The sequence below is a fragment of the Somniosus microcephalus genome, chromosome 1, assembly GCF_052327205.1.
Source record: "Somniosus microcephalus isolate GS21.2 chromosome 1, FLI_Smic_1.0, whole genome shotgun sequence".
NCBI lineage: Eukaryota > Metazoa > Chordata > Chondrichthyes > Squaliformes > Somniosidae > Somniosus > Somniosus microcephalus.
This window is the reverse complement of record NC_140987.1, coordinates 301053830-301070019: the sequence shown is the minus strand read 5'-3', so window position 1 is coordinate 301070019 and position 16190 is coordinate 301053830.

The following is a 16190-nucleotide window of genomic DNA, read 5'->3' as shown; positions in this document are numbered from 1 at the left end:
AAGGGAGTCACTTTACCAGACAGGTAATGCAAGAGACCCTCATGGTACTCGGCATTGAAGGGAAATAGCACGTCGCCTACAACCCACAGTCATCGCATCCTAAAGAGCGTTTAAACCGCACTATAAAAGAAAAGATGCACAAGGAGACCATTGGTTCTAATGGGGATCCGAGCCAGCCAGTCAAAAAGCACGGGGTATTCCTCACACGAGCTGATGACTGGCAGGGTTATGCGGACCCCCACCCATGTGCTAGCCCCGGTGCTCACGGAAGGCTAGCTCAGAGAGGTGAACTGGGGCAGTTTTGTAAGGAATCTGTTCGAACACCTTAAACAGATTCACTGGCAGGCTGCTAGCAACATTGGAAAGCAGCATTGGAGTAACTGATTGCTGCTGGAACCCAACAGGCACCACGAGTGGGAGATAGGGGATCAGGTCCGGTTGGGAAGTTTTTAACCATTGTATATGAGGCCGTACAGCATTGTGGACAAGGCAAGCCCCATGGTGTATGCCAACAAGATGCCCCGCCGCACAAAGTGGTTCCACATTAATCAGTGCAAGCTGTTTAAGACTGAGAGAGGAGAGCGGTCAGCAAGGGTTAAACATAAGAACATAAGAAGTAGGAGCAGGAGTAGGCCATACGGCCCCTCGGGCCTGCTCCGCCATTCAATAGGATCATGGCTGATCGAACCTAGACTCACGTCCACTTCCCTGCCCTCTCCCCATAACCCCTAATCCCCTTATCTGCTAGAAAACTGTCTACCTCCGTTTTAATTCTATTTAATGTTGCAGCTTCCACAGCTCTCTGGGGTAGCAAATTCCATAGATTTACTACCCTTGAGTAAAGAAGTTTCTCCTCATCTCAGTTTTGAAAGGGCAGCCCCTTATTCTAAGATTATACCCCCTAGTTCTAGTCTCACCCATCAGTGGAAACATCCTCACCAGATCCACCCGATCAATCCCCCTCACAATCTTATATGTTTTGATAAGCTCGCCTCTCATTCTTCTGAACTCCAATGAGTAGAGGCCCAACCTACTCAACCTTTCCTCATACGTCAACCCACTCATCTCCGGAATCAACCGAGTGAACCTTCTCTGAACTGCCTCGAGAGCAAGTATATCTTTTCTTAAATATGGAAACCAAAACAGCACACAGTATCCCAGGTGTGGCTTCACCAAAACCCTGTATAACTGCAGCAAGGCTTCCCTGTTTTTATACTCCATCCCCCTTGCAATAAAAGCCAAGATTCCATTGGCCTTCCTGATCACCTGCTGCACCTGCATACTAACTTTTTGTGTTTCATGCACCAGGACCCCCAGATCCCTATGTACTGTAGCACTTTGCAGTTTCTCTCCATTTAGATAATAACTTGCTCTTTGATATTTTCTGCCAAAGTGCATAATCTCACACTTTCCAATATTATATGCCATCTGCCAAATCTCTGCCCACTCACTTAGCCTGTCTATGTCTTTTTACAGGTTTTTTATGTCCTCCTCACTCACTGCTTTCCCTCCCATCTTTGTATCGTCAGCAAACTTGGATATGTTGCACTCGGTCCCTTCCTCCAAATCATTAATATAGATTGTAAAGAGTTGGGGTCCCAGAACTGACCCCTGCGGAACACCAGTAGTTACTGTTTGCCAGCCCGAGAATGAACCATTAATCCCAACTCTTTGTTTTCTGTTAGATAGCCAATCTTCCACCCATGCCAGTATATTACCCCCATCCCGTGATTTTTTATCTTGATCAGTAATCTTTTGTGTGGTACCTTGTCAAATGCCTTTTGGAAGTCCAAATACACTACATCCACTGGTTCCCCTTTATCCTCAAAGAATTCGAGCAAATTTGTCAAACGCAACTTCCCCTTCATAAAACCATGCTGACTCTGTCCTATTAAATTATTTTTATCCCAATGCTCTGTTACTGTTTCCTTAATGATGGACTCCAACATTTTACCAACCACAGATGTTAGGCTAACTGGTCTATAGTTTCCAGCTTTTTGTCCACTTCCCTTCTTAAATAAGGGTGTTACATTAGCAGTTTTCCAATCTGCTGGGACCTTTCCTGAGTCCAGGGAGTTTTGGAAAATAATCACCAATGCATCCACAATCCCTACCACTACTTCTCTCAAGACCCTAGGATGTAGGCCATCAGGTCCGGGGGATTTATCCGCCTTAAGTCCCATTATTTTACTGAGTACCATCTCCTTAGTGATTTTAATCGTCTTTAGCTCCTCCACCCCCCCCCCCATTGCCCCCTGTTTGTCCAGTGTTGGGATATTTTTAGTGTCCTCTACTGTAAAGACTGATAAAAAATATTTGTTCAGCGCCTTTGCCATCTCCATGTTCCCCACCACTAATTTCCTGGCCTCATCTTCTAAGGGACCAACGTTCACTTTAGCCACCCTTTTTCTTTTTATATAGCTGTAGAAACTCTTGCTATCTGTTTTCATATTTTTTGCTAGTTTACTTTCATAATCTATCTTCCCTTTCTTAATTAATCTTTTAGTTATTCTTTGCTTGCTTTTAAATGCTTCCCAATCTTCTATCCTCCCACTAGATTTGGCTACTTTATATGCCCTTGTTTTCAGTCGGATACTATCCTTTATTACTTTACTAAGCCACGGATGACTGTCTTTTCTTTTACTCCCTTTTTTCCTCAGTGGTATATATTTTTCTTGAAAGATGTGAAATATCTCCTTGAATGTAGACCACTGCTCTTGTACCGTCTTACACTTTAATCTGTTTTCCCAGTCCACTTTAGTCAATTCTACTCTCATACCTTCATAGTCTCCTTTATTTAAGCTCAGTACGCTGGTTTGAGATCCAACTCTCTCACCCTCAAACTGAATTATAAATTCAACCATATTATGGTCACTCATTCCAAGGGGATCCTTTACTAGGACATTTTTTATTAATCCTGTCTCATTACACAGGACCAGATCTAAGATTGCCTGCCCCCTGGTTGGTTCAGTTACATACTGCTCAAGGAACCCATCCCTAATACACTCTATGAACTCTTCCTCAAGGCTGCCATGCGCAATTTGATTAGTCCAGTCAATATGAAAGTTAAAATCCCCCATGATTATAGCTGTTCCCTTATTACAAGCCCCAACTATTTCTTGATTTATCCTCCGACCAACAGAGTAGCAACTGTTAGGAGGCCTATAGACTATGCCCACTAGTGACTTTTTCCCCTTATTATTCCTTATCTTCAACCAAACTGTTTCACTATCCTGATCCTTTGACCCAAATTCATTTCTGACTATTGCAGTGATTCCATCCTTGATTAACATAGCAACCCCACCTCCCTTTCCTTCCTGTCTGTCCTTCCTAATTGTCAAATATCCTTGTATATTTAGTTCCCAGACATGATCATCTTGCAGCCATGTTTCCGTAATGGCCACCAGATCATAACTATGTGTAGTTATTTGTACCATCAACTCGTCTATTTAGTTGCGAATGCTGCGTGCATTCAGATAAAGAATTATCAAATATGTTTTCTGACAATTTATTCCTATTTTTACCCCTTTTACTACTTTATCTTTATCATCATACATTCTGTCCCTTCCTGACATGCTCTGGTTTTTAATTCCCCCACTGCTACCTTGCTCTATTGCCTTCTCCGCTGTCATTTTTATTTTTCGCTTTCTTAAACCTCCCCCCCACTAATTAGTTTAAAGCCCTCTCTACAGACCTAGTTATTCGATTCACCAGGAATCTAGTCCCAGCCCTGGCCAAGTGAAGTCCATCCCAACGGAACAGCTCTCTCCAGTCCCAGTACTGATGCCAGTGTCCCAAGAAGCAAAACCCATTTCTCCCACACCAGTCTTTGAGCCACGTATTTAACTCTCTAATTTTATTTACCCTAGCCAAATTTGCACGTGGCTCAGGTAGTAATCCAGCGATTATTACCCCTGTGGTTCTGCTTTTTAATTTGGCCCCTAGCTGCTCAAACTCCCTCAGCAGAACCTCTTTCCTTGTCCTATCTATGTCGTTGGTACCAACGTGGACCACGACAACTGGATCCTCCCGCTCCCACTCCAAGTTTCTCTCCAGCCCAGAGGAGATGTCCTTAACTCTGGCACCAGGCAGGCAACACAGCCTTCAGGACCCTCGCTCTCGGCTGCAAAAAACCCTATCTATCTCCCTAACGATACTATCCCCTACCACTACAACATTTCTTTTTACTCCCCCTACTTGAATGGCCCCCCACTCCACGGTGCTGTGGCCAGGTTGCTCATCCTCCCCGCAGTCCCCGTTCCCATCCTCACAGGGAGTAAGAGCTTCAATCCTGTTGGACAAGAGCAAGGGCTGTGACTCCTCGAACACCACCTCCTGGATCCCCGTACCTGCCTCACTTCTAGTAACACCATCCTGTCCCTGACCACGGACTACATCTGAATTAATTAATCTAATTGGTGTGACCACCTCCTGAAACACAGGCCTAGAAATTCACTATGGCCCCGCCAGCTGGCTAGCGCCCTAAAGTTAGCGCTGGGCGCGGAGCCAGTTGCGACCGTCAGATATTCAGTTTTTGCGCCCCAAGTCAGAACCGGGCGCTATTCCAGGGTGTGCCCGCCCCCGCTTGGGGCGCTGAAACTGAATTTCAGTGCTCTAGGCGCCGCTGCGCCACCCGCTGCGGAGCGGCAGGCTGCGGTACTGCAGGCCTCCTCCTTCTCTTAAGGGGGAGGTGCCTGCCACGGGGAGATCGCCGCTGGATTGTGCCGGCAAATGAGCCCGGCACCACGGAGAAGTGCCGGGTTCGCGGAAAGCAGCCGGCAATGCCGCGGGGGGTGCATGGAGGAGGCCGGGGAAGGAGGTGCGGGCAGGCGGCCGCCGAAAAAGCGGCCGGCCGCACTTCCACCTTAAAGCGCCCCACTAAGGCTACAGTACGGCCCCATTTTCTGGTCGCTGTTTGCGGTCGCTGCGGAAGAGGCGGCCGCAACTAAATATGGGTATCGGGCTGGTATCGGGGCGGAACCGGGGCACTGCGCACACTGATGACGTCATCGGTGCCGGCGCAGCGCTAACGGCTACCGCCGCCATTACCGCTGCGCTGAATATCAGCGCAACCTCCTGTATTGGCGCAGAAGCCCTCTTTAGGCGGTAACTGGCCGCAAAGCTGCCGGCGCCTTAATGAATTTCTAGGCCACAGAGTCCAGGTAACACTCCCCCTCCCTGATGTGTCGCAGTGTCTGAAGCTTGGTCTCAAGCTCATCAATACAGAGCCGGAGTTCTTCTAGCAGCAAACACTTTTCGCAAATGTAACCACCATGAGCATCAATGGTGTCCACCAGCTCCCACATTTCGCAGTAGTATCACATCACCTGCTCTCCCATTCTATGTAATTAATTAAATTTATTAATATTATTTAAAAAGACCCTCTGCCCCTATTTTAGGTGAAGATCACACCTTTATTTAAAAGAACATACCAACTTATAAAGGTTTTAAAAAGAAAGACAAAAACAACCCCTCACTCCTCACTTGCCCGAACACTCACACTTACCAAACTCTAGATAAGCACTCTTTCACTGCCCGCACTCCGCGCTGCCCGCGCTCGCACTGACCTTTTAAACTTTCAGCAGCCAATCACACTTTCGGTTTTTTACCGATTTTTTTAATGGTTTTTCTTCCTGCCCAATTAACCCTTGCTGTTTGACTTTTTAAACAATAAATTTTCCCTTAACTTAAATTATCTTAAATTGCTTAACTTATCTTAATAATCTAATTAATTAATCTTATGCCACAACTCTAAAACTCACATTTACCAAACTCTAGATAAGCACTCTTTCGCTGCCCGCACAAAGGCTAGAGAGCAGCAGCCTGCAGCTGTGGCAGACTCACAGACCGCAAAGGTGGGGGCAGTGAATTGTGTGATTGGAGAGGCCCTCCAACCAATTAAGTGGGACTCAGTCACACTCCCAGTAGCCGGAGCCTTAAGAAGGTCTCCTCGCACACCACAGCCTAAACTACCTTGGCCACCCAAGTATCATTTTCAACGGTCCAGCCCCAGGAGAGCCCTTAACAGAAAGGGAAAAACAAAGGTCAGGGACCAGTCTAAGGATACAGATCCCCAGCCTACAGCCTCCAAAGGTGAGGGACTCACAGGAGAGGTAGCGTTGGGCAGAGAGAGAGACAAGGGTCCCCAGCCTGCGACATCAGGCTGCAGGGAACCCACAGGACAGGACAGGGACTCGGCAGCCACACCGAAGGCGGCAGTGTGCTGCAGAACAGGAAGGCACACTCCCCCGATTAAGTGGGAGTCAGGGAAACTCCCAGGTGCTTTAAGGAGGGCTCTCCAGGTCCAGTGGCACAGGTCAACTTACACCCAGGCGTACAAGCTGCCCAGATTCCACAAAAGGCAGAGGCCTAACAGGGATTAGCCTGGCCAACCGGAGACAGGCGGCGGATGTATATAGCTTTCTGTAGTAGTTCAAGAGTGTTTTACAGTTTGGTAGTTTTGGAATGTTATAGTTTAATTTTGGTTTAATATAAGTTTAAGTTCTGAATTTTGATAACTGTGTCAGATCAGATGTAAGATTTGCAAAATTTATATTGTATTAATAAGGGTCGAATGGCAGAAGAGGCCATGATTTTAAAGACTGTTTTAAAAGAAGCCCAGGAAAAAGGGGCATTCAAAATGGCCACCAGACCCTGTGACCAACTTATTGGGACACTTTAAAATGGTTCCTGCAGTCCTCAGACAGCTTTGTGGATTCAACCCACAGTAGGTTCTGGAAGCCATTTCTGAGACAACGAAACCAGACACCCACACATACATAAAGATTGGATGCAGATCCAGTCAGATCGGCCTGTAGATAAAGGCCATCTAAATGTTTACCCAGACAAAGGGGAACAGTTCCATATTCATAAAGAACGCATCAAGGACCCGTTAAAGACATCAAGAGGACATTAAAAACAATGAGGGTCATTCCAGACCAGAGATGGCCCGTTACCGGCCATCCAAGAACAGTTTAAAATATAATAACTACCCCGTTGTGCAACCAGCCCGCCAAAATTAAAACAAAAGACTAACCTGATTTGGCACGAGACAAGGTCTTCTGCTGAGAAGTATAATTGGGAGACACCGGGGGTAGCGAAAAGAGGCTTCATCTTAGATATTGGGAAGAGAGAGGTTCCTTTCTTCATCATCTTCGTGGGATCTTCAGTAATAGCCATTACCTTCGATAGCAGCTGGAGTTCGGAGAAGAAGACGGTTTGAGCCGACATCCCGCCCTGGGGTAAAACATCGGGAGATCATTGACCAACCCCGGGCCGTTGACAAAACGGGAGGCAGTAAAATTACTGAAGAAACCTTTATGAAAGCCGGCTAGGGGCTTCCAACCGTGGTCAAGCAGATGACCTCCGCCGACATACAGGCCCGTCAGTTTCCAGCCTGTCCATGACCTTCACCGAGAGAGAGAGAGAGTGAGGTGTGGCGCAGCCTGCTGTGGCTCCACTGACCACGAGGAAACAGGACGCCTGAGGGGATCAAAACGCAGACCTGTTTCAAAACTCTATACTTTTCCAACTGGATTGTTGCGCATGTTTCTGGCCCTTCATAATCGGATCTAGATAGGTTTAAGGGGGTGGTCATTTTGGGTATAATTGACATGAGTTGTTGTCCCTCAATGTTCCGTGTGTTTCCCCATTTTATGATGATCTTTGTAAGGCATAATATGCCTGTATCCATTTTAGTTAGTACTGTATTGTTATGATTTGTTTTTCCCTCCCATGTACCCTCTTATTTGCTTGCATTTGATTTGTTTTTCCTTATGCAATAAAATATCATTTTGTTTCATTAAACCTAGTCTATAAGAGTATTCTCTACATTGTAGTTCCTGCACCTAAGTCCAGTGGCTAGAATCTAAGGGGTGAATGGGTCAAACCACTCACGGTTTTTCTGTGCAAAAGAGAGAGAGAGAGAGAGAGAGAGAGGCCTCTGAGAGAGAGTAACTTCTGCGATCTACAGAATCTCTAGGGAGAGTAAACCCCTTACAGAAAATGGCGACTGTGGCAGGACACTGGCAGCAGGATTGCAATGGTTTAGACCTAGGTTTGAATGGGCGAAATGTTATGGATGAGAGGATAGTGGATTATGTCTTTGGCAAGGTAAATGTCACTAAGCAGTGGATTTCCGATCTCTTACTGGATGGGCGTCCAGTAGATGCAGCCATCAGGTGAACAGAGCGCAAAGAGCATAAGAAGTCAGTGGAAAAGACAGTGTGGCTGATGTGTTACAAGAAACAAGTCCAGATTTTGGACCGGGTCGTTGCAGCACAGGCAGCCAAGATCACTGCCCAGGCAGCAGAGATAAAGGAAAAGGCCATGGGTGGGGAAAAACTCATCACAGCGCTTCACGCGTTGAATCAGGAACGCCAAGTTGTAGCTAGTCAACATCAGGCTAGGATAGAGTATCTGGAATGCCAGGTTACTGAGGCAACAATCCATGAGGCGAGAATACGGGAGAAAAACGCCCGCCTCGCACAACAGCTAAGAGCGCAGGAGGAGAGAGTAGTGGAGGTCAAGGCAGCTTACAAGCTATCCCTTGAACATGGGTTTGAGAGCACAGACCATGGCCCCTGCCAAAAGACCATAGAGGACCTGAGAACGGCCCTGGTTAAGGCAAAAGGCATGGTATGCCTCGTAAGCCCAAAAGCAAGTCAGATTGACTTTTTGCAGGAATCCAAACATCCGGTTCCTTGCGAGGTAGTTATGGCACCAGCCACTGAACCCTCAGCCCCACCGAGCTATAGCAAGGCTTGGCAGGAAGCAGCGGGGGTGGTAAAACAGGAGGTAGCCAAGATGGTACAGGTGGAGGAACAGCCCCTGGTAGCAAAGCCGGAGCCGGCACCAATGTGTCCTGCTCGGCACCAGAGGTTCGGTCCCAACGAGGACAATGGTGATCCCGGACACCACATGAACCAGCTCGTGGTGCCCTACGCTGCCCCACAACTAAGATCCATGGTGAGCCACCTCCCAAGACTCACAGTAAAGGGAGATCCGCCCGTTCATCTCGGGGAGATAGAGGAGACAGCCGCCATCAATGGTTGTGATGATCTTGAACAGGCAAAGATGCTGCTCTTCTCCTTGGATAGCACAATCCTTCAGTGCCTCTCAGACGAGAGTAAGAGGGGACGGAAAGGGTATACGGATCTCAGGGATGAGGTCTTGGAAGTTATGGGAGTAGGCGACGGTAATCCATTCCAATGGGTGGAAGGGACTGTGCAGCTAGCTGGAGAACCCCTGCGGGTTTTCACAGAAAGGCTGTAGCCAGTGTATCGACACAGTTGTCCGGGCATGCCTGAACGGGTTGGAATGAGCGCCGAACAGCGGGTTCATTGGCTCCGTTGCTTGGTTGCTAACAGCTTGCCACAGATACAGGCCATTACCAGGTCATGGTTCGACCCCCAAGGTCCCGGTGTCACGGAGGAAACGATGCTCCACCAGCTCACCGTGGCATACAAGAATTGTAGAAGTCAGGAGGTACCTCCCTCTAAGGGAAAGGTGCATGAGGCAAAACCCGCAGCCCCAAGTAAAAAGGAGTGGCATCAGGAAGGGAATCGCCCTACCCAAGCCAAGCTCAATTGTTACGGGTGTGGGAAGGATGGACATTGGCACAAGGACTGTAATAATCCATGGAAGGATAATAAGGGAAGATCTCCCATAACCCAAGCCCAAGCATAGACCGCTGCCCCAGCACGAGTCCAGGTTCAAACCGCAGCCCCTGCCCTAGAAAGAGGAACCGGTGCAGCTATGGATCCCGCTGCGATAGAATCAATGTTAGAGCCAATGCGGCCTCTTATGATCTCGCAGGGGAAGATAGCAGTCACCACCGGTCCTGCCTTTCCCACAGCCCCGACCGCTGCACACAAATGAGTAGAGCCAGTGCAGCCTGTCGACCTGTGTCCTCTAGAAAGACATGCACAGGAAGAGACCTCCTGTAAAATGGAGGAATACCTGCGGTGCCAGGTTGCGAAGGCTAAGTTAGTTGAGCAGGCTTTAAGGGAGGAGAACGCTAGGGTTACAGCGAGGGCTGGCAGTTTAGAGGGTCAGCTAAGGGCTTCTAAGTGGTTTCACATCAAGCGGTGCAACCTGTTTAAGCCGGGTGCAAAGGAGCCAACAACTGAGGCCAGGTCTGAGGGTGAAAATCCTCAGCCTGAGGCTTGCAGTAAGTCACAGACCACACAGTCTGGAACCACAGCCTGCATGGAGGGAGAAACTGTCCTGCCCACCTGGGAGGTTTCCCCTATGGCCTGGGACTCGGACGAAGAGGAGCCCGAAGATCAGGACCCTCCCCCTTATCCGAACACCATCGGGGGGAACCCGAACCGGAGGGGGAGCCCGAACAGCAAGGCCCCACCCTCGACACGATTCTGGAGGAGGTGGAGTCGGAGGACGGAGATCCCACCCTCGACTCAAGCTTAGGGGAGGTAGAGATTGGGGGCGGAGATCCTCCACCTGTAAGGACAGGTGAGGAGGAGTCGTCTGCCACAGACCCAAATCCCAAAGGGGCAGAGCCTGAGGGAAGGGAGCCGAAGCCGGCAGTCGTGGAGGTGCCACGGGCTGTGAGGACTGAAGTCCCAACCGAAGGTCCACTCGCGATGGGAGCCACGCCCAAAGTACTCCTTCACAGGTCGTCCCGAATGCCCCAGCCAAAGAAACCTTGGCCCGATCCCCCCAACTTCAGTAAACACCGACTTCAGAAATCCCCAGCAGAACGCAGTCCCCAACCGACAGCAAAAGGCTGCGGGGAACCCAAGCCACAGGTCACTACAGCCCCGCCACAGGGAGCGGTGAGCTGCAGTCCAAACAAGGATTAGGCATGCCGCCCGGGGACGGGCGGCGCTGTACATAATTTTGTTAAATTTAAGTTTAATTAAGTTAAGGTGTGTATATTAAAGCGATTAGTGTTGCAAGTAATTTTGGAACCTGCCCAGTATGTGTGTTGTTTTGGATCGAGTTCGAAAGACCCGATCATGCCTTCACCTAAGCCAGAATCTCTCGGGAGCTTGGCTATATCATTTAATTTTGTTACAGGAACCAGAAAGATGAGAAGGATTCTCGTCGCGTTCGTGGTGATCGGGTATGGCGTGGCCTACCGGGGCCGCACTAAGGACTCCACGATCTACGGGTACTCGGGAGACACAGCCCCCACCGTGAATGATGGGACGGGCACCCGGGAGGTCGAGGAGACAGCCAACTACTTCCACGAAGGAAGGTGGCCAGGATGGCTGGGGTCAAACTCTACGGAATACTCCAGTCAGTTCGGTTTTAATTACCAGGAAGCCTTTTTGACGTGCCCTCGAGTAAGGATCATCACGCCCAGAGTCAGCGTCACCGTTGGGAAAATGATTTGCCTTGTGTGTTCCGGACATGTTCCTTTGGACTGTTGGTGGTGGCTCAGGAAGCTGAGTAAATCCATAAAGAACTCCACGGTCGGGTGGGAGAGACTGGGTAACAATACCCATCGGACGATTACGGGGACTCATGGGGGATTGAGTGTCTGTTAGGTCAAATGGTGGGAACCAGATGAAGGGATTTACATCTGTATGTGGGGTTCAGAACACGCTTGCCCCACAGGCGTCTTCTTCATTTTCCAAAGGCAGTGGCAGGTTGCTGAGAAAGGGATGAGGTGGGACGTCAGCACACGGGCGTGCAGAATCCCATATTCTCAGATCCCAGTAAATGCCACCGAGCTCATTACCCGCCCACGCAAGCCCCTGCCCACGATTCCGGTGGCCAAAACCCGCAAGGAAGGGTGCCCCACCACTACCAAGGGACCCGGGAATGGATTGGTGTTAGTGCCCACAGGTCAGGTGCTGTACAAAGGGGTGCACTACGCTGTAGCTTCGGTGATTTTAAGCCTCACCGAGGTGCGATTGCCAGAATGGTGCCCCAAGGAAACGGAGCAATTTACCAGGTCCTGTTAACAAACATGTTCAGACAATTTTATGAATTCGACTTTGCCGATGTTGACAGAGCCGAACTGTACACCACACCACATGAGGTCTTGGGCAGGATAAGGAGACAAAGAAGGAGTGCAGTAAATGATATTTTCACAGCTTTTAACACAGGGACTTCCGTCATCAACACTCTGGATGACATGGAGCTGCAGACCTAGATCAATGCTTTAAAAACACAGTTAAGAAAGATACTGACTGATGAGAATAAGGTAGTGGGTTCTGAGTTACATGAGGACCAGGCCATGTCACTACACTTAAAGGAAATAATAGTTGAGCTGGAGAAACACGCTAAAACGGTAAATGCTCTGATCAGGGAGGATCAGAATGCGTCTGATCAGGCTGCGCAGAGCGAAGCTTGTGTGCTGTATGGGGCGTGGTTCCTGGGCGAGGGCCGCAGTAATCTGGAGGATTTAAAGCAAGGTTTAGTCCCCTCCTGGATCAGCAACAAGCACCTCGCAGCCCTCCACCATTTTGAGAATGCATTGAGTCCGTGCCAGCTCAGACTAGCTTCAGAGGCCTACCCAGTCCCAATGGACTGTGGACGGTCTAATCACACCATTATGGGTATAGTGGTAAGAATGCCGGTTATGGGTAAGACAGCTAAATCCGCCCCGGTATACAGGGTGGAGAACATTGGAGTCATTCAAGGGGGTGCACACATTCGCTACACAGCGGTCCCACCTTACGTCAGTCGATGGGAGCATGCAATAACGGGTACTGACCTCTCGGGGTGCCGGAGCCGGGTAGCACACATCATCCTGTGTCCCCAGCACTTGAATGCCTATTCGAAACCACAGTGCGGGTTCAGAACTGCTGGCGCGAAGCCTATAAATCGCACCATGGAGGCTTTGGCACAAGGCCATGTGCCCCCGCAGGTGGCATATATAGGAGGTGGGAAATACTTTGTCACCACTGCAGCGCCCCACTACCAACATGGACAGCACGGCTGGTGTCCAGTCAGTGACAGCAGTTTCTGCTTCAAACTCAAGGCAGAAGTTCAAGTGGCCCAAGAGCGAATTGTCCCCATTCCTGAACCTTCCACTGTTCACATCACTGTCAAAGAGAATTTCACCATCCTGCAACGATTCGTTGCACATTTTGGATATATCATTCCCCCTCTCCCTGAACACCTCACCAAGATATTAAAGTCCGTTGTCGTTTCACAGGAACATTTTTACACACTGGAGCAGAAGACCTTAAAAATAGGGGCAGACATATTGGATATCATGACCACACCGTGGTGGAACCTGTTCACTAATATAGAAGTCCCTTCTTAGATTAGGATAGCATCTCATATCCTAGTAGTGTGTCAGATTTTTATTTTGATTTATTTAATGTTTGTACACTGTAAAAAGGTAAAACATTCACAGAGGTATGAGAACAGGGGAAAATGGAGGGAGCATTATGTGTGGGTAGAAGAAGAGATACCCATTTAGATTTATGCTGCTATGTATAAAGTTAAAGTTTCCCTCCCTCCTCTATTTGATAATATTTGTGTGAGATTTTGTGTATTTTGCTCTTTATTGTTGAAGTATATTAAGTAAGTTGTGATTATTAAAGATAATAAGGTGTTTGAACCAGGTGGTGTAGGGGTATTAGGTCCCCTCCACACCTGGAAGAATGTGTTTCAAACTTTTAAACCCAATGTATTGCCATCTATAGATGCTTTATGTACACTGTAGTTTTTCTGAAATGGGAAATGCATATGTTGTGGGATCGCAGATAGGTAAATACAGGGGATGGTTTGATTGTGGAAGGTCAGAAAATTGTGCTCACCCAGAATTATGATACTTCAAGCAAGTTATAGTATCATCAGGGGGGACTGTAAGATTCGCAAAATTGATATTGTATTAATAAGGGTCGAATGGCAGAAGAGGCCATGATTTTAACGACTGTTTTAAAAGAAGCCCAGGAAAAAGGGGCATTCAAAATGGCTGCCAGACCCCGTGACCAACTTATTGGGACACTTTAAAATGGTTCCTGCAGTTCTCAGACAGCTTTGTGGATTCAACCCACAGTAGGTTCTGGAAGCTGTTTCTGAGAGAACGAAACCAGCCACCCACACATACACAAAGATTGGATGCAGATCCAGTCAGATCGGCCTGTAGATAAAGGCCATCTAAATATTTACCCATACAAAGGGGAACAGTTCCATATTCATAAAGAATGCATCAAGGACCCGTTAAAGACATCAAGAAGACATTAAAAATAATGAAGGTCATTCCAGACCAGGGATGGCCCGTTACCGGCCATCCAAGAACAGTTTAAAATATAATAACTACCCCGTTGTGCAACCAGCCCGCCAAAATTAAAACAAAAGACTAACCTGATTTGGCACGAGATAAGAGCTTCTGCTGAGAAGTATAATTGGGAGACACCGGGGGTAGCGAAAAGAGGCTTCATCTTAGATATTGGGAAGAGAGAGGTTCCTTTCTTCATCATCTTCGTGGGATCTTTGGTAATAGCTGTTACCTTCGATAGCAGCTGGAGTTTGGAGAAGAAGACGGTTCGAGCCGGCGTCCCACCCCGGGGTAAAACATCGGGAGATCATCGACCAACCCCGGGCCATTGACGAAACGGGAGGTATTAAAAATACTGAAGAAACCTATATGAAAGCCGGCTAGGGGCTTCCAACCGTGGTCAAGCAGATGATCTCCGCCGACATCCAGGCCCGTCAGTGTCCAGCCTGTCCGTGACCTTCACCTCGAGAGAGAGAGAGAGAGAGAGAGTGAGGTGTTGCGCAGCCCGCTGTAGCTCCACTGACCACGAGGAAACAGGACGCCTGAGGGGATCAAAACGCAGACCTGTTTCTAAACTCTATACTTTTCCAACTGGATTGGTGAGCATGTTTCTGGCCCTTCGTAATCGGATCTAGATAGGTTTAAGGGGGTAGTCATTTTGGGTATAATTAACATGAGTTGTTGTCCCTCGATGTCCCATGTGTTTCCCCATCTTATGATGATCTTTGTAAGGTATAATATGCATGTATCCATTTTAGTTAGTACTGTTTTGTTATGATTTATTTTTCCCTCCCATGTACCCTCTTATTTGCTTGCATTTGATTTGTTTTTCCTTATGCAATAAAATATCATTTTGTTTCATTAAACCTGGTCTACAAGAGTATTCTCTACATTGTATTTCCTGCACCTAAGTCCAGTGTCTAGAATCTAAGGGGTGAGTTGGTCGAACCACTCAAGGTTTTTCTGTGCAAAAGAGAGAGAGAGGCCTCTGAGAGAGTGTAACCTCTGCGATCTACAGAATCTCTAGGGAGAGAAAACCCCTTACACAGAGAACCTTCTCGGGACATGGCTATTTTGTCTGTGTGTCCCTAAAGACAGGAAATCGGGATGAGAAAGGTTCTGCTCCTGCTCGCCCTGGTAGGGGTGAGCATTGGTGACTGAGGAGACGTGGAGAAGTCCCACATCTATGGGTGTTCAGGAGAGAGAGCACCGATCGTTATCGCAGGGGGTGGCGAATGGGGTGTGGAGGAGCTCGCCATCTACTTCCACAAGGGAAGGTGGCCAGGGTGGTTGGGGTCTAACTTGACACAGTACTCCAGCCAGACTGGGTTCACGTATGGGGAGGCCTCCATCCCGTGCCCCAGGGTACAGGTCGTTGCTACAAGGATCAGTTTCACCGTGGGGAAACATGTGTGTTTGACATGTAAGGGACAGATTCCCTTGGATAGGTGGTGGTGGCTCAGAAAGCTGAGCAAGGATATAGAATGCCCCACAGTTGATTGGGAATGATTGGGGAACAATACCCATCAGACAATTACAGGGACCCGAGGGGGATTGAGTGTGCGCTGGGACAAGTGGTGGGAACCGGATATGGGGATTTATGTTTGTATGTGGGGTTCGGAGAAAGTCCGCCCCACAGGCATATCCATCATCTTCCACCGGCAATGGGAAGATGCCAGGGACGGGGTTGGACTGGGATCCAGCCTGCATCTGTGCATGTTCCCAAACTCCCCGATTCCAGTCAATGCCTCCAAACTCGTAACCCGCCCCCGAAAGCCCCTGCCCATGACCACAACATCACGGACTATAGTCCAGTGGTGTCCTACCACCACCAAGGGACCAGGGAATGGTTTAGTCCTAGTGCCATCCGTCAAGTTGCTGTACCAGGGGGTACACTATGCAGTGGACTCAATGACCCTGAACCTGACCGAGGTGCAGTTACCTGAGTGGTGCCCTAAAGAGACAGTTGTACCAAGCCCTGTTG